Below are 27,120 nucleotides of genomic sequence, written 5' to 3' on the forward strand. Positions count from 1 at the left end.
TCTCGTTCTTTGGGTTCGTCGAGCTAGGCCATGAGATCATATGAAGTGCGAGCTAGAGAGGGGGAGCGATCTTCGTGCGCACCCCAGTGTTCGAACCTCAAGGGTTTTGCCGGAACCCGAAATCCGACAATGTCGGGCTTGGCCATGAAGGACGTCATAGTCCGGCTGTGGCCAACCGAACCCATTCCTAGCAGCTACTTCGGCCTGGTGAAGCGACTCACCGACACACTGCCTTGAGTCGAAGCTGTAAAGCGCTCGTCGTGCATAGAGGGTGCGCGGATGGCCTTTGCCCGTGTCAAGATGCACTTGACGAAGATGAAGGCCACCATCGTGGCAACCAAGGGCCCACCCGAAGTTAAGGACCACCGCAAGCCGGAGCAATATTTTGACGATGTCCTGGAGGGTGCCTGAATAGTAGAGGGCCAATGCTCAAAGGATATCATGTTTCAGTGAATGTATCCGGGTTGTCCAGACTTTGTTTTATGAACCAAGGCTTTGTAATATATCTAGGCCTTTATCTGAAATGATTTTCCTCCTAGCGGCCGTTTAAATTCTGTAAGTTTGCTAGTTGTCGGCTTCAGCCCCCACGTAGATACTACGGGGGTGCTCGGGGTAGCGCACGATCACACTTGACCCAATGTCTTGGTTTGTAAAGGAGGTGTCTGCGCGGTGAACCAGGCAATCAGACTATGTGGCTTTACTACTTTCACCTAGCCATAGGAGTTTGACGGTGGGGATAAGTACTAGCCCCTGGTGCGTATGCGGCCATCTGAACTGGGATGCCTTAGGCGCGTGACTAGACGAAGGCCAGTCCTTCGTATAATACAAAAAAATCGCAAGAGATTTATAGCAAGTCGCTGAATCGCCGACCAGCTCTCGTCGTATCATAACAGTCAGTTTTCGGCTTTCTCTACTGAGGTGTTTGATCGGACGAACTAGGAACACAATCGCAGTAATTCTCCCATTACTACCCTAGCCGAACAAGCGGAACGTAAGGTAGTAATCACAGGAGCTGGGCAACCCAACTATTGACCAGAGACATGATTCGGAGCTGATGCATATAATGCAATGTTCGGGATGCGGAAGTATACTCTAGAAGTGTTCGTACTTTTTGGAAATATGTGTGGCCGAATAGAGCCCCTAGCATTTAAGTTGTACCAAAGTATATATGGCAAAATGACACAAAGAAGGAATACAGATTTTATGAAATAAACCAATACTGGAGAGGGGTTGGTGAAAAACTGTTTCCATTATAATCTGATTGATACGTCAAAACATGCTATTACAGATAATGCCATAAAGATCAAGGCTATTTTAAATGCCGAGAGTTTGTACAAAAGGGGAAGCGGTATACATGGCCAAAATATGAAAATGTATTCTTGAAGATTCCCTTGACGCCCTACCGCATGTCTGCGCCGCTATCGCCTTGGTGCCAAATCCTTTGAGAGGATAAATCGACGATCGTATGTATAGAAGGGGTTTGTGAAGGAGCCCTTGTGTGATCGTCAGGTGATGAGGTTTTAACGAACCTGTGATAGGAGGAGTAAAAAAATGAAGAAACACTGGTGCGCGTCGGTCCGAAACAAACGGTTTTTAACCCCTTTCCGCGACGACATTTAGAACCGTCGCCAAGTGAGTGTGTGCGATAGGGTGTCCTTCGCACATGACCCAGAAATCGTCGGGGATAGGCCCTCCTGGGACCCAGGCTGGGGCCGTGTGCGACCGGGCGAGGCATCAAAACCCAATCATTTCCGTAGGTATGTACATCCCACACAGTAATCCGAGAAAATCATTTCCGTAGGCATGTACATCCCACACGGTGAATCCCAGAAAACATTTCTGTAGGTATGTATATCACACACAGTCACTGAAAGGAATACATTTCTGTTCTTATGTACATCCCATACAGTCAATCCAGGGAAAACGTTTCCGTTCGTATGTATATCCCATGCAGTTTTATGTGTAGGCTCGTGTGTGAAAGGTGTAACTATCACACACGGTTTGCCATGGTTAACTGTTTGCTTTTATCAACTATATCACACACGATTTGATGAAGAAAACCGTGTGGCATTGGGCTATCCATCGCAAGCACTTTTTCTGCTAGAACCGTTTGCAAAGGTCCATGACACATTTAACAGGTTCGTTAGTTTACAATTAATAATTCCAGTATTACGCAAATTAGCGGGCTAATTGCTCTATTATTAATAATCCATTTACTAATCTAATTGACATTCATATGAAGCACATAATATATTCCATTTCCATATTAAGGAAGCAGGATTTCATAATTGAAATACATCGGAGTACAACTGATATAGCTTCAGCACTCAGCTACCCAATTACGCAACTGCACCAGCAGCAAGTTTCACATGCAACATCTAGAACCTTTCGAAATTAGCATCATAGATGGTACATAGAGAGATGCATTTCATCTAGAAAACTGCTGAAGCAGAAGGCGAATATTGAGCCTTCATTCATGTTGAAGGTCTTTGCAACTTTAGGCCAGTGCCTGTGGATGATTGACCGTCCATCCTTCGACCTCTTCAGGAACACTTCAATATTGAACCGTGGGTGTTGTATGAAAACTTTCCTCGCCTCCTAACCACAGAGGTGGTTTGAGAGGTAATCATCAGTGAACCCTGAAAACAAGGATGTGCATAAATATCATCTCTATATTGGAAACAGGGCAAAGGAATAAAAAAAGGCAAGGTATAATAGTTAGTACCATCTTGTAAACCTTAGTTCTTCCCATTGTTTCCTTGCAACACATATAAGGTAGTTAGTCATCAGGTTAAGTAAGGGTTCGCATGCTATCAGTAAAATATGTTGATTAAAAATAAGCACACTGCAGATTCATCAGATTAATTCAAGCCACATGGAAAACCCATTTATCCAGACCAAGCATGATTAAGAACTAGGAAATATAGCACTTGTATATGTTTCTCATGTATTAAGTGCAGCCAAATTCGATTTATTCCTCACATGGTATACAATACCAGAATGCAGCCACATCAATTGAACATCGCATTACAGAATTGAACCAAGCAGTTAACTAAACACAACAACAAATGATCAAACGTTAACTGAGCACCACATTGCACAATATAGCATACTCCTAATAGAAGATCAGATAGTTAACCAAACCAAGAACGCTTAACAACTTGGAAATATAGCAATTGTATTTGTTTCTCATGTATTTAGTACAACCAAATACAATTTATTCCTCACATGGTATACAATAACAGAATGCAGCCACAACAATTGAACATCACATTGCAGAATTGAGCCAAGCAGTTAACTAAACACCACAACAAATGAACCAAACGTTAACTGAGCACCACATTGCACAATATAACATACTCCTAATAGAAGATCAGACAGTTAACCAAACCAAGCATGCTTAACAACTTGGAAATATATCAATTGTATTTGTTTCTCATGTATTTAGTACAGCCAAATTTGATTTATTTCTCACATGGTATACAATAACAGAATGCAGCCACAACAATTGAACATCACATTGCAGAATTAAACCAAGCAGTTTATGGGCTTTATTATACACTTCTATATTATTTTTGGGACTAACTTATTAACCGGAGGCCCAGCCCAAATTGCTGTTTTCTTGCCTATTTCAGTGTTTCGAAGAAAAGTAATATCAAACGGAGTCCAAACGGAATGAAACCTTCAGGAGAGTTATTTTTGGAACGGAAGCAATCCAGGAGACTTGGAGTAGATGTCAGGGAAGCTTCGAGGAAGCCACGAGGCAGAGAGGTGCGCCCTACCCCCTGGGCGCGCCCCCACCCTCATGGGCCCCTCGTGGCTCCCCTGACCGACTTCTTTCACTTATATATATCAATCTACCCTAAAAACATCAGAGAACACAATAGATCGGGAGTTCCGCCGCCAGAAGCCTCCATAGCCACCGAAAACCAATCTAGACTCGTTCCGGCACCCTCCCGGAGGGGGGAATCCCTCTCCGGTGGCCATCTTCATCATCTCGGTGCTCTCCATGACGAGGAGGGAGTAGTTCACTCCCAGGGCTGAGGGTATGTACCAGTAGCTATGTGTTTGATCTCTCTCTCTCTCTCTCTCTCTCTCTCTCTCTCTCGTGTTCTTGAGGTGGTACGATCTTGATTGTAACGCCCCAGATGTAACTTTCCCTACTTGTACTCCAACTCTTGCCGTTTCCGGTGTCAAGTTATATTTATTTCTCGGGTTCGGGTCCTTGTCTCCGTGTGTTGTTTTCGTTTTCATGCATCTCATACCATGTCATCACGTGCATTGCATTCGCATACATGTTCATCTCATGCATTCGAGCTTTTTCCCCGTTGTCCGTTTTGCATTCCGGCGCTTCGTTCTCCTCCGGTGGTCGTTTCTAGTCTTCTTTCGTGTGTGGGGTTTAAACATTTCCGGATTGGTCCGAGACTTGCCAAGCGGCCTTGGTTTACTACCGGTAGACCTCCTGTCAAGTTTCGTATCATTTGGACTTCGTTTGATACTCCAACGGTTAACCGAGGGACCGAAAAGGCCTCGTGTGTGTTGCAGCCCAACACCCCCCAAATTTGGCCCAAAACCACCAAACTCTGCTCCATGTCCTAGATCGTTCGATCACGATCGTGTGGGCGAAAACCGCACCTCATTTGGACTCTCCTAGCTCCACCTATGCCTATATATACACCCCTCCGTTTTCGGATCTCTCCCTCTCCCCGAAACCCTAAAAAAAAAGCAGATCAAACCTCCCCGCACCGACGGACACGTCCGCCCCCAGCCGGACGCGTCCGCCGCCGCGCCCTCGCCCAACCACCGCGTGCCACGTGGACCGCCGCCGCCGCCGCCGCCGCGGGCCGGGAGGCCCGGATCCGGCCCCCGCGACCCGGCTCCTCCACGCGCGCCCCGCCGCCTCCTTCCTCCGCGCGCGCCGCCGCCTCTTCGGGCTCCGGCGACCGGAGCCGCCGTCGTCGCCGCGGGTCTCTCCGGCGAGCCCGAGGCCGGCCGCCGCCCGCACCTCCTCGCCGGCGCGCGGGCCGCCACCGCCGCCGCCGGGCGCTGCTCCGGCCTCCCCCGACCTTCCCGGCGCCGCCCCGGCCTCTCCCCGCTGCTCCGGCCGCCTCCACCGGCTCCGGCGAGCCGTCCCCGGTGAACCTCGGCTTCCGTGCTCCGGCGGTGAACAGTAACCGCCAGATCTGGAAACCCTAGATCCGGTTGACTTTCCCTCTCCCCCTTATTTTTTCGAGCTAACTTTGACTGCTCGTATCTCCGCAACCGTAGCTCCGTTTTGGGCGTATGATATATCAAAATCTTCGTCTCGACATGTACATCATTTCATTCCATTGCATCATTTGCCTTTGAGGTCATCTTGATACCCAAAATGCTGTTAGAAGGAGGCTTCGTGAGTTAAATTGCAGATCCGTTAGTTCATCATGCACTTTTGTCATTTTTGTTATATTTAATCCGTGCATGATATGCCTGTGCCCCTTTGGGATGAATTGTGAAGCATTTTGTCTTCTTTCCAGAGGTGCCTCCCATGCATTTTTAGGATGTGTGTGTTGTCTTGTGCAAGCTTGCGAAGAGAGGTACCTGAGATTGCAGATTTCAGGGACTTAGTGATTTTCACTAAGTCTGGGATATTTTAGTTCATGAGGCTATATGTCCAGCTTGTTTCCTAGCGATCCGTGCCTCTTTTGAGGATGATCAGTAAGGGAGTTTTGATATTTATGTTATGCTCTATCCATCCATGTCCTTGTTGGCATTTGTGGAGTGCTCTAGGTTGACTCAATCGAGCTCAACTTTTGCTTCGTTGTTAATCTGGGCAGATCGTCAACTTGTTTGCGATTTCGCCGATGCTACCGTTAGTGTTCCATGCATGCTATGCCTTCGTTCTTGCCATGTGTAGCTAGCACTTTGTGCCTTCTTGCTGGTTATATTATTTCCTTGCCATGACTTGCACCGTAGTGAGTGCATCGAGCTCGTTTACATGCCTTCGTGAGTTAAATTTCAGCATGTCTCAGTTTTCACTAAGTCTGAAAACTGATTGTGTTCGAGCGATGTTCGTGAGCTCGGTAGAGTATTTTGTGAACCCTTTTGGCCCCAGGTCACTTTGGGTGTTTTATTAAGCTTGTTGAGTAGCTCCATGCCATGTTCTTACTTGTCATGTTCAGATTTTCTATCATGTTGTTTTGCTGCTCCGAAGAGAGCATCGTGATCTGAAATTTCAGACTAGTGTTAATTTCACTAAGTCTGAAATCTGTTTTGCATTTGCGTTTTAGCCATGCTTGTTTGAACCTCTTAATGGATGAATTTGCCTATGGCTCAGTGCTAGTGTTTTGTCAACCATCTTGTGTACATCACTGCCATGTATTTTGTTTTCTTGTTTGGTGGCTGTAGCATGTTCATTTCGTTGCATTTAGATGCCTACTTGCTGTTAATCGCAGACCGGTGTCATATCTTAAAACGTTCGCCATTTCCAAACCGTAGCTCCGATTCCAATGATCTTTATATCGTTTTCAAGCGATTTCATCCCCTCTATCCAGTGGCACACTTGGTTTTCCAAGATGAGGCCAGGTTCATGCATTTCCTGTCATATCTTGCATTTTGCATCCCGCATCGCATCCCGCATAGCATATCGTCATTTCATCATATTGCTTGGACTTGCCCGTGGTTGATTGTATCCTTGTTGCTTGTTTGTCTTGTTGGGTAGAGCCGGGAGACGAGTTCGCTACCGAGGAGCCCGTTGAGTTTGCTTGTGAGGATCCAGTCAACTCTGACAACTGTGCAGGCAAGATGATCATACCCTCGAAATCACTACTATCTTTGCTATGCTAGTTTGCTCGCTCTTTTGCTTTGCCACTGCTACGATGCCTACCTTTTTGCTTGTCAGCCTCCCAATTGCCATGTTGATCCCCTAACCCACCATTGTCCTAGCAAACCGTTGTTTGGCTATGTTACCGCTTTGCTCAGCCCCTCTTATAGCGTTGTTAGTTGCAGGTGAAGATTGGAGCCGTTCCTTGTTGGAACTTTTATTTACTTGTTGGGATATCACAATATATCTTACTTAATTAATGCATCTATATACTTGGTAAAGGGTGGAAGGCTCGGCCTTATGCCTGGTGTTTTGTTCCACTCTTGCCGCCCTAGTTTCCGTCATATCGGTGTTATGTTCCCGGATTTTGCGTTCCTTACACGGTTGGGCTATTATGGGAACCCCTTGACAGTTCGTCTTAAGTAAAGCTCTTCCAGCAATGCCCAACATTGGTTTTACCATTTGCCACCTAGCCTTTTCTTTCCCTTGGGTTCTGCAGACTCAAGGGTCATCTTATTTTACCCCCCCCCCGGGCCAGTGCTCCTCTGAGTGTTGGTCCACCCGTCAGCTACCGGTGGCTACCAGGGGCAACTCTGGGCTGGCCTACCCGTACCTAGGACAATCTGAGTGTGCCCTGAGAAAGAGATATGTGCAGCTCCTATCGGGATTTGTCGGCACATTCGGGCGGTGTTGCTGGTTTAGTTTTACCTTGTCGAAATGTCTTGTTGTACCGGGATACCGAGTCTGATCGGAATGTCTCGGGTGGAGGTCTATTCCTTCGTTGACCGTGAGAGCTTGTCATGGGCTAAGTTGGGACTCCCCTGCAGGGATTGAACTTTCGAAAGCCGTGCCCGCGGTTATGGGCAGATGGGAATTTGTTAACGTCCGGTTGTAGAAAACCCGAAGTCGACCTTATTTAAAATACACCAACCGCGTGTGTAACCGTGATGGTCTCTTCTCGGCGGAGTCCGGGAAGTGAACACGGTGTTGGAGTTATGCTTGCGCAGGATGTTCCTTTAGTTTCTCGCTCGTGCTTCGCCTTCTCTTCTCGCCCTCTTTTGCGTATAAGTTAGCCACCACATATGCTAGTCGATTGCTGCAGCTCCACATATATTTGCCTTATCCATTCCTATGAGCTTAAATAGTCTTGATCGCGAGGGTGCGAGATTGCTGAGTCCCTGTGGCTCACAGATGCTATAACTCCAGATGCAGGTCCAGGTGATTTCGCTCCAGGTGACGATTACGAGCTCAGGTGGGAGTTCGATGAGGACTCTCAGCGTTACTATGTGTCTTTTCCGGATGATCAGTAGTGGTGCCTAGTTGGGGTTGTCGATTCAGGACCTTGTCGCATGTTGGGTTCTTTTCTATTTTGGCGCCGTAGTCGGGCCATGAGTGTTTGTTTGATGGATGTTATTTATGTGCTCTGATGTGACGTGGCGAGTGTAAGCCAACTATGTTATCTCCCCCTTTTATTATATATATTACATGGGATGTTGTAATGATTGCCTGACTTGCGACATTGCTTTCAATGCGGTTATGCCTCTAAGTCGTGCCTCGACACGTGGGAGCTATAGCCGCATCGAGGGCGTTACAAGTTGGTAATCAGAGCCATCCCCGACCTTAGGAGCCCCATTGCTTGATCGTTTTTAGCAGCCGAGTTGTGTCTAGAAAAATGTTTTGAGTCCTTAGGAATTATATATCGGAGAGCTTAGGAATTCTTTTTACTTCCCAGTCTCCTCATCGCTCTGGTAAGGCATCCTGGCGTAGAGTTTTGACTCTTCTCTTCTAAAAAATTCACTAAAATTTTTTTTAGGATCACGCGAGTATCTTGGTTTTGTTCCGATGGTTTTGTGACGAGAACATTGTTCTTGGTGCCTCCTGTCTTTAGGGGTTGTGGCAGTGTCCCGGGGAGTTGAGCTCCGAGGTGTTGTCGTCACAATTTTATCGTTGCAATTCTGGTATACTTGAGATATGTTCGCCGACATCGAAAATCTCTTTTATGCAGTTCGTTGGTGAGATAACCTCGACGCCACCCAGTACTGGGGCGGGAGTTCGGGAGTATCGCCATAACTTGTATAACGGATGCTTTTCGAAGGTTGAGGTAGATGGTTTCCGAAGTTTTCCTGGTTATGTGTTGAAGGATGGATACAGCTGGATGTAGGATTTGCTAGTTTGGGTGAGATATTGTGCTTCCCCTGTATCCCCAACACCTGATTGCATAACCGGAAAGGTTCGGGAATTTCATAGGTGGGAATTCTAGTAGCTCTAGTTCTTCTTCCACGGATATTGGTTTGAGATTGGGATTTCTAACCGATTATTCGTTCTTGATCCGTACCTTGTTGATTTATTTCTCTACCTTTATTCTACGTGGCTTCTCAATTTATGGATATGCGACCACTTCAAGAGGAATGCATTCGTTCATTTTGTTCGGATGTGAAGACTATATGTTGCAATTTTCATTCCGCTGGATTCAGCTTCTATATTGTTGTCTATCTATGTGCTAATGGCGGTCAACCTGTTCAGGATGGCTCCTCCAACGCGCACGACTTAGAGGCATAACCGCATTGAAAGCAATGTCGCAAGTCAGGCAATCATTACAACATCCCATGTAATATATATAATAAAAGGGGGAGATAACATAGTTGGCTTACACTCGCCACGTCACATCAGAGCACATAAATAACATCCATCAAACAAACACTCATGGCCCGACTACGGCGCCAAAATAGAAAAAAACCCAACATGCGACAAGGTCCTGAATCGACAACCCCAACTAGGCACCACTACTGATCATCCGGAAAAGACACATAGTAACGCTGAGAGTCCTCATCGAACTCCCACCTGAGCTCGTAATCGTCACCTGGAGCGAAATCACCTGGACCTGCATCTGGAGTTATAGCATCTGTGAGCCACAGGGACTCAGCAATCTCGCACCCTCGCGATCAAGACTATTTAAGCTCATAGGAATGGATAAGGCAAATATATGTGGAGCTGCAGCAATCGACTAGCATATGTGGTGGCTAACTTATACGCAAAAGAGGGCGAGAAGAGAAGGCGAAGCACGAGCGAGAAACTAAAGGAACATCCTGCGCAAGCATAACTCCAACACCGTGTTCACTTCCCGGACTCCGCCGAGAAGAGACCATCACGGTTACACACGCGGTTGGTGTATTTTAAATAAGGTCGACTTCGGGTTTTCTACAACCGGACGTTAACAAATTCCCATCTGCCCATAACCGCGGGCACGGCTTTCGAAAGTTCAATCCCTGCAGGGGAGTCCCAACTTAGCCCATGACAAGCTCTCACGGTCAACGAAGGAATAGACCTCCACCCGAGACATTCCGATCAGACTCGGTATCCCGGTACAACAAGACATTTCGACAAGGTAAAACTAAACCAGCAACACCGCCCGAATGTGCCGACAAATCCCGATAGGAGCTGCACATATCTCTTTCTCAGGGCACACTCAGATTGTCCTAGGTACGGGTAGGCCAGCCCAGAGTTGCCCCTGGTAGCCACCGGTAGCTGACGGGTGGACCAACACTCAGAGGAGCACTGGCCCGGGGGGGGTAAAATAAGATGACCCTTGAGTCTGCAGAACCCAAGGGAAAGAAAAGGCTAGGTGGCAAATGGTAAAACCAATGTTGGGCATTGCTGGAAGAGCTTTACTTAAGACGAACTGTCAAGGGGTTCCCATAATAGCCCAACCGTGTAAGGAACGCAAAATCCGGGAACATAACACCGATATGACGGAAACTAGGGCGGCAAGAGTGGAACAAAACACCAGGCATAAGGCCGAGCCTTCCACCCTTTACCAAGTATATAGATGCATTAATTAAGTAAGATATATTGTGATATCCCCAACAAGTAAATAAAAGTTCCAACAAGGAACGGCTCCAATCTTCACCTGCAACTAACAACGCTATAAGAGGGGCTGAGCAAAGCGGTAACATAGCCAAACAACGGTTTGCTAGGACAATGGTGGGTTAGGGGATCAACATGGCAATTGGGAGGCTGACAAGCAAAAGGTAGGCATCGTAGCAGTGGCAAAGCAAAAGAGCGAGCAAACTAGCATAGCAAAGATAGTAGTGATTTCGAGGGTATGATCATCTTGCCTGCACAGTTGTCAGAGTTGACTGGATCCTCACAAGCAAACTCAACGGGCTCCTCGGTAGCGAACTCGTCTCCCGGCTCTACCCAACAAGACAAACAAGCAACAAGGATACAATCAACCACGGGCAAGTCCAAGCAATATGATGAAATGACGATATGCTATGCGGGATGCGATGCGGGATGCAAAATGCAAGATATGACAGGAAATGCATGAACCTGGCCTCATCTTGGAAAACCAAGTGTGCCACTGGATAGAGGGGATGAAATCGCTTGAAAACGATATAAAGATCAAAGGAATCGGAGCTACGGTTTAGAAATGGCAAGCGTTTTAAGATATGACACCGGTCTGCGATTAACAGCAAGTAGGCATCTAAATGCAACGAAATGAACATGCTACAGCCACCAAACAAGAAAACAAAATACATGGCAGTGATGTACACAAGATGGTTGACAAAACACTAGCACTGAGCCATAGGCAAATTCATCCATTAAGAGGTTCAAACAAGCATGGCTAAAACGCAAATGCAAAACAGATTTCAGACTTAGTGAAATTAACACTAGTCTGAAATTTCAGATCACGATGCTCTCTTCGGAGCAGCAAAACAACATGATAGAAAATCTGAACATGACAAGTAAGAACATGGCATGGAGCTACTCAACAAGCTTAATAAAACACCCAAAGTGACCTGGGGCCAAAAGGGTTCACAAAATACTCTACCGAGCTCACGAACATCGCTCGAACACAATCAGTTTTCAGACTTAGTGAAAACTGAGACATGCTGAAATTTAACTCACGAAGGCATGTAAACGAGCTCGATGCACTCACTACGGTGCAAGTCATGGCAAGGAAATAATATAACCAGCAAGAAGGCACAAAGTGCTAGCTACACATGGCAAGAACGAAGGCATAGCATGCATGGAACACTAACGGTAGCATCGGCGAAATCGCAAACAAGTTGACGATCTGCCCAGATTAACAACGAAGCAAAAGTTGAGCTCGATTGAGTCAACCTAGAGCACTCCACAAATGCCAACAAGGACATGGATGGATAGAGCATAACATAAATATCAAAACTCCCTTACTGATCATCCTCAAAAGAGGCACGGATCGCTAGGAAACAAGCTGGACATATAGCCTCATGAACTAAAATATCCCAGACTTAGTGAAAATCACTAAGTCCCTGAAATCTGCAATCTCAGGTACCTCTCTTCGCAAGCTTGCACAAGACAACACACACATCCTAAAAATGCATGGGAGGCACCTCTGGAAAGAAGACAAAATGCTTCACAATTCATCCCAAAGGGGCACAGGCATATCATGCACGGATTAAATATAACAAAAATGACAAAAGTGCATGATGAACTAACGGATCTGCAATTTAACTCACGAAGCCTCCTTCTAACAGCATTTTGGGCCTCAATATGACCTCAAATGCAAATGATGCAATGGAATGAAATTATGTACATGTCGAGACGAAGATTTTGATATATCATACGCCCAAAACGGAGCTACGGTTGCGGAGATACGAGCAGTCAAAGTTAGCTCGAAAAAATAAGGGGGAGAGGGAAAGTCAACCGGATCTAGGGTTTCCAGATCTGGCGGTTACTGTTCACCGCCGGAGCACGGAAGCCGAGGTTCACCGGGGACGGCTCGCCGGAGCCGGTGGAGGCGGCCGGAGCAGCGGGGAGAGGCCGGGGCGGCGCCGGGAAGGTCGGGGGAGGCCGGAGCAGCGCCCGGCGGCGGCGGTGGCGGCCCGCGCGCCGGCGAGGAGGTGCGGGCGGCGGCCGGCCTCGGGCTCGCCGGAGAGACCCGCGGCGACGACGGCGGCTCCGGTCGCCGGAGCCCGAAGAGGCGGCGGCGCGCGCGGAGGAAGGAGGCGGCGGGGCGCGCGTGGAGGAGCCGGGTCGCGGGGGCCGGATCCGGGCCTCCCGGCCCGCGGCGGCGGCGGCGGCGGCGGTCCACGATGCGGCTATAGCTCCCACGTGTCGAGGCACGACTTAGAGGCATAACCGCATTGAAAGCAATGTCGCAAGTCAGGCAATCATTACAACATCCCATGTAATATATATAATAAAAGGGGGAGATAACATAGTTGGCTTACACTCGCCACGTCACATCAGAGCACATAAATAACATCCATCAAACAAACACTCATGGCCCGACTACGGCGCCAAAATAGAAAAGAACCCAACATGCGACAAGGTCCTGAATCGACAACCCCAACTAGGCACCACTACTGATCATCCGGAAAAGACACATAGTAACGCTGAGAGTCCTCATCGAACTCCCACCTGAGCTCGTAATCGTCACCTGGAGCGAAATCACCTGGACCTGCATCTGGAGTTATAGCATCTGTGAGCCACAGGGACTCAGCAATCTCGCACCCTCGCGATCAAGACTATTTAAGCTCATAGGAATGGATAAGGCAAATATATGTGGAGCTGCAGCAATCGACTAGCATATGTGGTGGCTAACTTATACGCAAAAGAGGGCGAGAAGAGAAGGCGAAGCACGAGCGAGAAACTAAAGGAACATCCTGCGCAAGCATAACTCCAACACCGTGTTCACTTCCCGGACTCCGCCGAGAAGAGACCATCACGGTTACACACGCGGTTGGTGTATTTTAAATAAGGTCGACTTCGGGTTTTCTACAACCGGACGTTAACAAATTCCCATCTGCCCATAACCGCGGGCACGGCTTTCGAAAGTTCAATCCCTGCAGGGGAGTCCCAACTTAGCCCATGACAAGCTCTCACGGTCAACGAAGGAATAGACCTCCACCCGAGACATTCCGATCAGACTCGGTATCCCGGTACAACAAGACATTTCGACAAGGTAAAACTAAACCAGCAACACCGCCCGAATGTGCCGACAAATCCCGATAGGAGCTGCACATATCTCTTTCTCAGGGCACACTCAGATTGTCCTAGGTACGGGTAGGCCAGCCCAGAGTTGCCCCTGGTAGCCACCGGTAGCTGACGGGTGGACCAACACTCAGAGGAGCACTGGCCCGGGGGGGGGGGTAAAATAAGATGACCCTTGAGTCTGCAGAACCCAAGGGAAAGAAAAGGCTAGGTGGCAAATGGTAAAACCAATGTTGGGCATTGCTGGAAGAGCTTTACTTAAGACGAACTGTCAAGGGGTTCCCATAATAGCCCAACCGTGTAAGGAACGCAAAATCCGGGAACATAACACCGATATGACGGAAACTAGGGCGGCAAGAGTGGAACAAAACACCAGGCATAAGGCCGAGCCTTCCACCCTTTACCAAGTATATAGATGCATTAATTAAGTAAGATATATTGTGATATCCCCAACAAGTAAATAAAAGTTCCAACAAGGAACGGCTCCAATCTTCACCTGCAACTAACAACGCTATAAGAGGGGCTGAGCAAAGCGGTAACATAGCCAAACAACGGTTTGCTAGGACAATGGTGGGTTAGGGGATCAACATGGCAATTGGGAGGCTGACAAGCAAAAGGTAGGCATCGTAGCAGTGGCAAAGCAAAAGAGCGAGCAAACTAGCATAGCAAAGATAGTAGTGATTTCGAGGGTATGATCATCTTGCCTGCACAGTTGTCAGAGTTGACTGGATCCTCACAAGCAAACTCAACGGGCTCCTCGGTAGCGAACTCGTCTCCCGGCTCTACCCAACAAGACAAACAAGCAACAAGGATACAATCAACCACGGGCAAGTCCAAGCAATATGATGAAATGACGATATGCTATGCGGGATGCGATGCGGGATGCAAAATGCAAGATATGACAGGAAATGCATGAACCTGGCCTCATCTTGGAAAACCAAGTGTGCCACTGGATAGAGGGGATGAAATCGCTTGAAAACGATATAAAGATCATAGGAATCGGAGCTACGGTTTAGAAATGGCAAGCGTTTTAAGATATGACACCGGTCTGCGATTAACAGCAAGTAGGCATCTAAATGCAACGAAATGAACATGCTACAGCCACCAAACAAGAAAACAAAATACATGGCAGTGATGTACACAAGATGGTTGACAAAACACTAGCACTGAGCCATAGGCAAATTCATCCATTAAGAGGTTCAAACAAGCATGGCTAAAACGCAAATGCAAAACAGATTTCAGACTTAGTGAAATTAACACTAGTCTGAAATTTCAGATCACGATGCTCTCTTCGGAGCAGCAAAACAACATGATAGAAAATCTGAACATGACAAGTAAGAACATGGCATGGAGCTACTCAACAAGCTTAATAAAACACCCAAAGTGACCTGGGGCCAAAAGGGTTCACAAAATACTCTACCGAGCTCACGAACATCGCTCGAACACAATCAGTTTTCAGACTTAGTGAAAACTGAGACATGCTGAAATTTAACTCACGAAGGCATGTAAACGAGCTCGATGCACTCACTACGGTGCAAGTCATGGCAAGGAAATAATATAACCAGCAAGAAGGCACAAAGTGCTAGCTACACATGGCAAGAACGAAGGCATAGCATGCATGGAACACTAACGGTAGCATCGGCGAAATCGCAAACAAGTTGACGATCTGCCCAGATTAACAACGAAGCAAAAGTTGAGCTCGATTGAGTCAACCTAGAGCACTCCACAAATGCCAACAAGGACATGGATGGATAGAGCATAACATAAATATCAAAACTCCCTTACTGATCATCCTCAAAAGAGGCACGGATCGCTAGGAAACAAGCTGGACATATAGCCTCATGAACTAAAATATCCCAGACTTAGTGAAAATCACTAAGTCCCTGAAATCTGCAATCTCAGGTACCTCTCTTCGCAAGCTTGCACAAGACAACACACACATCCTAAAAATGCATGGGAGGCACCTCTGGAAAGAAGACAAAATGCTTCACAATTCATCCCAAAGGGGCACAGGCATATCATGCACGGATTAAATATAACAAAAATGACAAAAGTGCATGATGAACTAACGGATCTGCAATTTAACTCACGAAGCCTCCTTCTAACAGCATTTTGGGTATCAAGATGACCTCAAATGCAAATGATGCAATGGAATGAAATGATGTACATGTCGAGACGAAGATTTTGATATATCATACGCCCAAAACGGAGCTACGGTTGCGGAGATACGAGCAGTCAAAGTTAGCTCGAAAAAATAAGGGGGAGAGGGAAAGTCAACCGGATCTAGGGTTTCCAGATCTGGCGGTTACTGTTCACCGCCGGAGCACGGAAGCCGAGGTTCACCGGGGACGGCTCGCCGGAGCCGGTGGAGGCGGCCGGAGCAGCGGGGAGAGGCCGGGGCGGCGCCGGGAAGGTCGGGGGAGGCCGGAGCAGCGCCCGGCGGCGGCGGTGGCGGCCCGCGCGCCGGCGAGGAGGTGCGGGCGGCGGCCGGCCTCGGGCTCGCCGGAGAGACCCGCGGCGACGACGGCGGCTCCGGTCGCCGGAGCCCGAAGAGGCGGCGGCGCGCGCGGAGGAAGGAGGCGGCGGGGCGCGCGTGGAGGAGCCGGGTCGCGGGGGCCGGATCCGGGCCTCCCGGCCCGCGGCGGCGGCGGCGGCGGCGGTCCACGTGGCACGCGGTGGTTGGGCGAGGGCGCGGCGGCGGACGCGTCCGGCTGGGGGCGGACGTGTCCGTCGGTGCGGGGAGGTTTGATCTGCTTTTTTTTTAGGGTTTCGGGGAGAGGGAGAGATCCGAAAACGGAGGGGTGTATATATAGGCATAGGTGGAGCTAGGAGAGTCCAAATGAGGTGCGGTTTTCGCCCACACGATCGTGATCGAACGATCTAGGACATGGAGCAGAGTTTGGTGGGTTTTGGGCCAAATTTGGGGGGTGTTGGGCTGCAACACACACGAGGCCTTTTCGGTCCCTCGGTTAACCGTTGGAGTATCAAACGAAGTCCAAATGATACGAAACTTGACAGGAGGTCTACCGGTAGTAAACCAAGGCCGCTTGGCAAGTCTCGGACCAATCCGGAAATGTTTAAACCCCACACACGAAAGAAGACTAGAAACGACCACCGGAGGAGAACGAAGCGCCGGAATGCAAAACGGACAACGGGGAAAAAGCTCGAATGCATGAGATGAACATGTATGCGAATGCAATGCACGTGATGACATGGTATGAGATGCATGAAAACGAAAACAACACACGGAGACAAGGACCCGAACCCGAGAAATAAATATAACTTGACACCGGAAACGGCAAGAGTTGGAGTACAAGTAGGGAAAGTTACATCTGGGGCGTTACAACACTCCACCACTACGAAAAGATCTCGTCCCGAGATCTAGGACTGAAAGAACTCCGGGTACTCAGAACGGAGGTGATCCTCGCGTTCCCAGGTGGCTTCACGGTCGGAATGGTGAGACCACTTAACTTTGAGGAATTTGATTGACTTGTTGCGAGTCTTGCGTTCAGTCTCTTCAAGAATAGCAACTGGGTGCTCACGATAAGAGAGATCTTCTTGGAGCTCAATGTCCTCGAAGTTGACGGTGCGGTCAGGAGTCTTGAAGCACTTTCGAAGCTGAGAGACATGGAACACATCATGAACATTTGCAAAGTTTGAAGGAAGCTCGAGTTGATAGGCGAGGTCGCCTCTCTTGCTGACAATCTTGAAAGGTCCCACGTATCTAGGGGCAAGCTTCCCTTTGATACCGAAGCGACGAGTACCTTTCATGGGAGAGACGCGGAGGTAAACATGATCTCCGATCTCGAAAACCAGATCACGGTGCTTACTATCATAGTAGCTCTTCTGGCGGGATTGAGCTGCTTTGAGGTTATCACGAATGACTTTGCACATTTCTTCTGCTTCTGTGATTAAGTCATTACCCAGTAGCTGACGTTCACCGGTTTCAGACCAGTTGAGAGGGGTACGGCACTTCCTGCCATATAGAATTTCAAAGGGGGCCTTGCCCGAACTTGCTTGAAAGCTGTTGTTGTATGAGAATTCAGCATAAGGAAGACAATCCTCCCACTTCATGCCGAAGGAGATCACACAAGCCCTGAGCATATCTTCAAGAATTTGGTTGACACGCTCGACTTGACCGCTTGTTTGAGGATGGAAAGCTGTGCTGAAGCGGATGTTGGTGCCCATGGCCTTCTGAAAAGAATCCCAAAACTTGGAGGTAAAGATGCTGCCACGGTCTGAAGATATCACTTGAGGAATACCGTGCAGAGAGACAATGCGAGAGGTATAGAGTTCCGCCAATTGAGCTGCAGTGATCGACTCTTTGATAGGCAGAAAGTGAGCCACTTTGGTGAGCTTGTCGATGACAACAAATATAGCATCATTGCCACGCTTGGACTTTGGAAACCCAGTCACGAAGTCCATTTCAATGTGGTCAAACTTCCATTCTGGAATGGCAAGAGGTTGGAGGAGACCTGCTGGCCTTTGGTGTTCTGCCTTCACTCTTCTGCAGACATCACACTCGTTCACGAATTGAGCGATCTCGCGCTTCATTCGAGTCCACCAATAAGGCTTGCTTGAGGTCCTGATACATCTTCGTACTACCAGGGTGGATGGAGAGGAGAGAGTTGTGAGCCTCGTTCATGATCACCTTACGAAGTTCACCTTTGGGCACAACAATTCGATCCTCGAAGAAGAGAGTGTCCTTATCATCAAGTCGGTAGCACTTGTACTTGGACTGACTCTTTGCAATACCAATCTTCACCTTCTTCACCATAGCATCAAGAAGTTGGGCTTGGCGAATCTGGTCTTCTAAGGTAGGAGAGACTTGAAGGTTGGCGAGGAAACCTTGAGGAACAACTTGCAGATTAAGTTTGCGGAAGGCTTCACAAAGCTCGGGTTGATAAGGCTTGAGAATCAGACTGTTGCAATATGCTTTTCTGCTCAAAGCGTCAGCAATCACATTAGCCTTGCCTGGAGTATACTCGATACTCGGATTGTACTCTTGAATCATTTCGACCCATCGAGTCTGCCTGAGGTTGAGATTAGGCTGAGTGAAGATGTACTTGAGACTCTTGTGATCAGTGAAAATATCCACTTTCCTTCCCAATAGAAGATGTCTCCAAGTCAACAAAGCGTGCACAACTGCCGCCAACTCGAGGTCATGAGTGGGGTAGTTCTTCTCATTGGGTTTCAACTGGCGAGAGGTATAAGCAACAACTTTCTTCTCTTGCATCAGTACAGCACCGAGACCTTGGAGAGAGGCATCACAAAAGACCTCGTACGGCTTGGTTTCATCAGGCGGAGTCAGAACTGGAGCAGTGATCAATTTCTCTTTCAAAGTGTTGAAAGCAACATCACACTCCGGAGACCAAACGTACTTGACGTGCTTCTGAAGAAGATTTGAGAGAGGCTTGGCGATCTTAGAAAAGTTTTCAACGAATCTTCTGCAATAGCTTGCGAGACCGAGGAAACTGCGGAGTTGCTTCACGTTCTGAGGAGGTTCCCAATTCACAATTGCAGACACCTTCTCAGGATTCACGGAAATGCCCTTGGCAGAGATGATATGACCAAGATAAAGAACCTCATCGAGCCAAAATTCACACTTGGAGAACTTGGCGTAGAACTGATGTTCTCTGAGCTTGTCAAGAACCAAACGCAAGTGCTTGGCATGATCTACCTTGTTCTTCGAGAAAACCAGAATGTCGTCGAGATAGACCAAAACGAATTCATTGGTGTAGGGGTTGAAGATGAAGTTCATCATACGAGAGAACGTCGGAGGAGCGTTGGCGAGGCCAAAAGACATGACGGTGTATTCATATGAACCAAAGCTTGTTCTGAACGCCGTCTTGGGAATATCTTGCTCACGAATACGAATCTGATGATAACCCATACGGAGATCAAGCTTGGAGAATACTTGAGCACCCTTGAGTTGTTCGAACAGCTCATTGATGTTGGGAAGTGGGTATTTGTTCTTTATGGTCTTCTTGTTTACTGGACGGTAATCAACACAAAGTCGACTCGATCCATCCTTCTTCTTCACAAAAAGAACACCACAACCCCACGGAGAAGTACTAGGCCGAATGAGACCCAATCTTTCTTGCTCATCGAGTTGTTTCTTCAGCTCCTTCAACTCTTCAGGTCCGAGCTTGTAAGGACGTTTGCACACAGGTTCCGTGCCAGGCTCAAGTTCAATAACGAATTCAACTGGCCGGTGCGGAGGCATTCCTGGGAGCTCTTCTGGAAAGACGTCTTGATACTCACAAACAACCGGAATCTGCGAAATAGCATCCAATTCACCCTTCTCATTGAGAGAAAACAACCGGATGGTATTATCCCGAGCGGCAAAGACAATAACATCCTCAGACGAATGAGTCAGTTGAATCTGCCTGGCTGCACAATCAAGCTGAGCTCTATGCTTAGAGAGCCAGTCCATCCCGAGAATAAGATCGATATCCGAGTTGCCAAGAACCGTAGGAGAAGCCAAGAACTTGTAGTCACCCAAAGTGATAGAAACATCCGGAACGATGGAGTTAGCCTGCATGCGCTTACCGGGAGAGACAACTTCTAAAGGACTAGATAAAACTTGTGAGACCAATTCATGCCTATTTGTGAACGGTCTCGAGATGAAGCAATGCGATGCACCAGTGTCAAAAAGAACTTTTGCAGGAATATCATTAACAGGAAGGTTACCCATGATCACATCTGACGAGTCCTCTGCCTGAGCTGCATTCATCAAGTTGACCTTGGCGGACTTGGGGTTATGCTTGACCACAGCTGTACTTGCCGATCTGACAGGAGGAGGAGGAGGAAGACGCCTCTGGTTGGTACACTTGTTGGCATAGTGACCCTTCTGTTGGCACTTGTTGCACGTGACCTCTGAAAGCGGACGGTGATACGGAGCACTCGATCTTGGCGCTTGAGACGAAGATTTGTTCTGAAAGCCTGGGTTGGGTGGGTGGGAGAAACCACTGCCACCTTTGCTCTTCTGCTGATACGGCTGACGGAACGGAGGAGGAGGAAGCCAATACTTCTGCTGCTTGATCACTTGAGTAGAGGAAGACGGAGTAACATCTCTGGCACGCTTCCTTGAAGCATCACACCTCATCTGAGCAGCCTCTTGCTTCAGTGCCATGTTGTAGAACTCATCGTATCTCAACGGCTCAAAGAGGACAAGAGCGAGCTGAATTTCCTCACGAAGACCACCCCTGAACTGATAGATCATACTCTTCTCATCAGAGCACAGTCCAAGTACAAGTGCTACCGACTTGATGATAAGGACACTCTCTTCTTCGAGGATCGAATTGTTGTGCCCAAAGGTGAACTTCGTAAAATGATCATGAACGAGGCTCACAACTCTCTCCTCTCCATCCACCCTGGTAGTACGAAGATGTATCAGGACCTAAAGCAAGCCTATTGGTGGACTCGAATGAAGCGCGAGATCGCTCAATTCGTGAACGAGTGTGATGTCTGCAGAAGAGTGAAGGCAGAACACCAAAGGCCAGCAGGTCTCCTCCAACCTCTTGCCATTCCAGAATGGAAGTTTGACCACATTGAAATGGACTTCGTGACTGGGTTTCCAAAGTCCAAGCGTGGCAATGATGCTATATTTGTTGTCATCGACAAGCTCACCAAAGTGGCTCACTTTCTGCCTATCAAAGAGTCGATCACTGCAGCTCAATTGGCGGAACTCTATACCTCTCGCATTGTCTCTCTGCACGGTATTCCTCAAGTGATATCTTCAGACCGTGGCAGCATCTTTACCTCCAAGTTTTGGGATTCTTTTCAGAAGGCCATGGGCACCAACATCCGCTTCAGCACAGCTTTCCATCCTCAAACAAGCGGTCAAGTCGAGCGTGTCAACCAAATTCTTGAAGATATGCTCAGGGCTTGTGTGATCTCCTTCGGCATGAAGTGGGAGGATTGTCTTCCTTATGCTGAATTCTCATACAACAACAGCTTTCAAGCAAGTTCGGGCAAGGCCCCCTTTGAAATTCTATATGGCAGGAAGTGCCGTACCCCTCTCAACTGGTCTGAAACCGGTGAACGTCAGCTACTGGGTAATGACTTAATCACAGAAGCAGAAGAAATGTGCAAAGTCATTCGTGATAACCTCAAAGCAGCTCAATCCCGCCAGAAGAGCTACTATGATAGTAAGCACCGTGATCTGGTTTTCGAGATCGGAGATCATGTTTACCTCCGTGTCTCTCCCATGAAAGGTACTCGTCGCTTCGGTATCAAAGGGAAGCTTGCCCCTAGATACGTGGGACCTTTCAAGATTGTCAGCAAAAGAGGCGACCTCGCCTATCAACTCGAGCTTCCTTCAAACTTTGCAAATGTTCATGATGTGTTCCATGTCTCTCAGCTTCGAAAGTGCTTCAAGACTCCTGACCGCACCGTCAACTTCGAGGACATTGAGCTCCAAGAAGATCTCTCTTATCGTGAGCACCCAGTTGCTATTCTTGAAGAGACTGAACGCAAGACTCGCAACAAGTCAATCAAATTCCTCAAAGTTAAGTGGTCTCACCATTCCGACCGTGAAGCCACCTGGGAACGCGAGGATCACCTCCGTTCTGAGTACCCGGAGTTCTTTCAGTCCTAGATCTCGGGACGAGATCTTTTCGTAGTGGTGGAGTGTTGTAACGCCCCAGATGTAATTTCCCTACTTGTACTCCAACTCTTGCCGTTTCCGGTGTCAAGTTATATTTATTTCTCGGGTTCGGGTCCTTGTCTCCGTGTGTTGTTTTCGTTTTCATGCATCTCATACCATGTCATCACGTGCATTGCATTCGCATACATGTTCATCTCATGCATTCGAGCTTTTTCCCCGTTGTCCGTTTTGCATTCCGGCGCTTCGTTCTCCTCCGGTGGTCGTTTCTAGTCTTCTTTCGTGTGTGGGGTTTAAACATTTCCGGATTGGTCCGAGACTTGCCAAGCGGCCTTGGTTTACTACCGGTAGACCTCCTGTCAAGTTTCGTATCATTTGGACTTCGTTTGATACTCCAACGGTTAACCGAGGGACCGAAAAGGCCTCGTGTGTGTTGCAGCCCAACACCCCCCAAATTTGGCCCAAAACCCACCAAACTCTGCTCCATGTCCTAGATCGTTCGATCACGATCGTGTGGGCGAAAACCGCACCTCATTTGGACTCTCCTAGCTCCACCTATGCCTATATATACACCCCTCCGTTTTCGGATCTCTCCCTCTCCCCGAAACCCTAAAAAAAAAAGCAGATCAAACCTCCCCGCACCGACGGACACGTCCGCCCCCAGCCGGACGCGTCCGCCGCCGCGCCCTCGCCCAACCACCGCGTGCCACGTGGACCGCCGCCGCCGCCGCCGCCGCGGGCCGGGAGGCCCGGATCCGGCCCCCGCGACCCGGCTCCTCCACGCGCGCCCCGCCGCCTCCTTCCTCCGCGCGCGCCGCCGCCTCTTCGGGCTCCGGCGACCGGAGCCGCCGTCGTCGCCGCGGGTCTCTCCGGCGAGCCCGAGGCCGGCCGCCGCCCGCACCTCCTCGCCGGCGCGCGGGCCGCCACCGCCGCCGCCGGGCGCTGCTCCGGCCTCCCCCGACCTTCCCGGCGCCGCCCCGGCCTCTCCCCGCTGCTCCGGCCGCCTCCACCGGCTCCGGCGAGCCGTCCCCGGTGAACCTCGGCTTCCGTGCTCCGGCGGTGAACAGTAACCGCCAGATCTGGAAACCCTAGATCCGGTTGACTTTCCCTCTCCCCCTTATTTTTTCGAGCTAACTTTGACTGCTCGTATCTCCGCAACCGTAGCTCCGTTTTGGGCGTATGATATATCAAAATCTTCGTCTCGACATGTACATCATTTCATTCCATTGCATCATTTGCCTTTGAGGTCATCTTGATACCCAAAATGCTGTTAGAAGGAGGCTTCGTGAGTTAAATTGCAGATCCGTTAGTTCATCATGCACTTTTGTCATTTTTGTTATATTTAATCCGTGCATGATATGCCTGTGCCCCTTTGGGATGAATTGTGAAGCATTTTGTCTTCTTTCCAGAGGTGCCTCCCATGCATTTTTAGGATGTGTGTGTTGTCTTGTGCAAGCTTGCGAAGAGAGGTACCTGAGATTGCAGATTTCAGGGACTTAGTGATTTTCACTAAGTCTGGGATATTTTAGTTCATGAGGCTATATGTCCAGCTTGTTTCCTAGCGATCCGTGCCTCTTTTGAGGATGATCAGTAAGGGAGTTTTGATATTTATGTTATGCTCTATCCATCCATGTCCTTGTTGGCATTTGTGGAGTGCTCTAGGTTGACTCAATCGAGCTCAACTTTTGCTTCGTTGTTAATCTGGGCAGATCGTCAACTTGTTTGCGATTTCGCCGATGCTACCGTTAGTGTTCCATGCATGCTATGCCTTCGTTCTTGCCATGTGTAGCTAGCACTTTGTGCCTTCTTGCTGGTTATATTATTTCCTTGCCATGACTTGCACCGTAGTGAGTGCATCGAGCTCGTTTACATGCCTTCGTGAGTTAAATTTCAGCATGTCTCAGTTTTCACTAAGTCTGAAAACTGATTGTGTTCGAGCGATGTTCGTGAGCTCGGTAGAGTATTTTGTGAACCCTTTTGGCCCCAGGTCACTTTGGGTGTTTTATTAAGCTTGTTGAGTAGCTCCATGCCATGTTCTTACTTGTCATGTTCAGATTTTCTATCATGTTGTTTTGCTGCTCCGAAGAGAGCATCGTGATCTGAAATTTCAGACTAGTGTTAATTTCACTAAGTCTGAAATCTGTTTTGCATTTGCGTTTTAGCCATGCTTGTTTGAACCTCTTAATGGATGAATTTGCCTATGGCTCAGTGCTAGTGTTTTGTCAACCATCTTGTGTACATCACTGCCATGTATTTTGTTTTCTTGTTTGGTGGCTGTAGCATGTTCATTTCGTTGCATTTAGATGCCTACTTGCTGTTAATCGCAGACCGGTGTCATATCTTAAAACGCTTGCCATTTCCAAACCGTAGCTCCGATTCCTATGATCTTTATATCGTTTTCAAGCGATTTCATCCCCTCTATCCAGTGGCACACTTGGTTTTCCAAGATGAGGCCAGGTTCATGCATTTCCTGTCATATCTTGCATTTTGCATCCCGCATCGCATCCCGCATAGCATATCGTCATTTCATCATATTGCTTGGACTTGCCCGTGGTTGATTGTATCCTTGTTGCTTGTTTGTCTTGTTGGGTAGAGCCGGGAGACGAGTTCGCTACCGAGGAGCCCGTTGAGTTTGCTTGTGAGGATCCAGTCAACTCTGACAACTGTGCAGGCAAGATGATCATACCCTCGAAATCACTACTATCTTTGCTATGCTAGTTTGCTCGCTCTTTTGCTTTGCCACTGCTACGATGCCTACCTTTTTGCTTGTCAGCCTCCCAATTGCCATGTTGATCCCCTAACCCACCATTGTCCTAGCAAACCGTTGATTGGCTATGTTACCGCTTTGCTCAGCCCTTCTTATAGCGTTGTTAGTTGCAGGTGAAGATTGGAGCCGTTCCTTGTTGGAACTTTTATTTACTTGTTGGGATATCACAATATATCTTACTTAATTAATGCATCTATATACTTGGTAAAGGGTGGAAGGCTCGGCCTTATGCCTGGTGTTTTGTTCCACTCTTGCCGCCCTAGTTTCCGTCATATCGGTGTTATGTTCCCGGATTTTGCGTTCCTTACACGGTTGGGCTATTATGGGAACCCCTTGACAGTTCGTCTTAAGTAAAGCTCTTCCAGCAATGCCCAACATTGGTTTTACCATTTGCCACCTAGCCTTTTCTTTCCCTTGGGTTCTGCAGACTCAAGGGTCATCTTATTTTACCCCCCCCCGGGCCAGTGCTCCTCTGAGTGTTGGTCCACCCGTCAGCTACCGGTGGCTACCAGGGGCAACTCTGGGCTGGCCTACCCGTACCTAGGACAATCTGAGTGTGCCCTGAGAAAGAGATATGTGCAGCTCCTATCGGGATTTGTCGGCACATTCGGGCGGTGTTGCTGGTTTAGTTTTACCTTGTCGAAATGTCTTGTTGTACCGGGATACCGAGTCTGATCGGAATGTCTCGGGTGGAGGTCTATTCCTTCGTTGACCGTGAGAGCTTGTCATGGGCTAAGTTGGGACTCCCCTGCAGGGATTGAACTTTCGAAAGCCGTGCCCGCGGTTATGGGCAGATGGGAATTTGTTAACGTCCGGTTGTAGAAAACCCGAAGTCGACCTTATTTAAAATACACCAACCGCGTGTGTAACCGTGATGGTCTCTTCTCGGCGGAGTCCGGGAAGTGAACACGGTGTTGGAGTTATGCTTGCGCAGGATGTTCCTTTAGTTTCTCGCTCGTGCTTCGCCTTCTCTTCTCGCCCTCTTTTGCGTATAAGTTAGCCACCACATATGCTAGTCGATTGCTGCAGCTCCACATATATTTGCCTTATCCATTCCTATGAGCTTAAATAGTCTTGATCGCGAGGGTGCGAGATTGCTGAGTCCCTGTGGCTCACAGATGCTATAACTCCAGATGCAGGTCCAGGTGATTTCGCTCCAGGTGACGATTACGAGCTCAGGTGGGAGTTCGATGAGGACTCTCAGCGTTACTATGTGTCTTTTCCGGATGATCAGTAGTGGTGCCTAGTTGGGGTTGTCGATTCAGGACCTTGTCGCATGTTGGGTTCTTTTCTATTTTGGCGCCGTAGTCGGGCCATGAGTGTTTGTTTGATGGATGTTATTTATGTGCTCTGATGTGACGTGGCGAGTGTAAGCCAACTATGTTATCTCCCCCTTTTATTATATATATTACATGGGATGTTGTAATGATTGCCTGACTTGCGACATTGCTTTCAATGCGGTTATGCCTCTAAGTCGTGCCTCGACACGTGGGAGCTATAGCCGCATCGAGGGCGTTACAAGTTGGTATCACAACTTCCAAAACTTTTCGAAAATGTGGAGAGGAGAGAGTTGTGAGATTCGTTGAAAACTTTTCTAAGATCGCCAAGCCTCTCTCAAATCTTCTTCAGAAGCACGTCAAGTACGTTTGGTCTCCGGAGTGTGATGTTGCTTTCAACACTTTGAAAGAGAAATTGATCACTGCTCCAGTTCTGACTCCGCCTGATGAAACCAAGCCGTACGAGGTCTTTTGTGATGCCTCTCTCCAAGGTCTCGGTGCTGTACTGATGCAAGAGAAGAAAGTTGTTGCTTATACCTCTCGCCAGTTGAAACCCAATGAGAAGAACTACCCCACTCATGACCTCGAGTTGGCGGCAGTTGTGCACGCTTTGTTGACTTGGAGACATCTTCTATTGGGAAGGAAAGTGGATATTTTCACTGATCACAAGAGTCTCAAGTACATCTTCACT

The sequence above is a fragment of the Triticum aestivum genome, chromosome 1A, assembly GCF_018294505.1.
Source record: "Triticum aestivum cultivar Chinese Spring chromosome 1A, IWGSC CS RefSeq v2.1, whole genome shotgun sequence".
In the NCBI taxonomy this organism is placed as follows: domain Eukaryota; kingdom Viridiplantae; phylum Streptophyta; class Magnoliopsida; order Poales; family Poaceae; genus Triticum; species Triticum aestivum.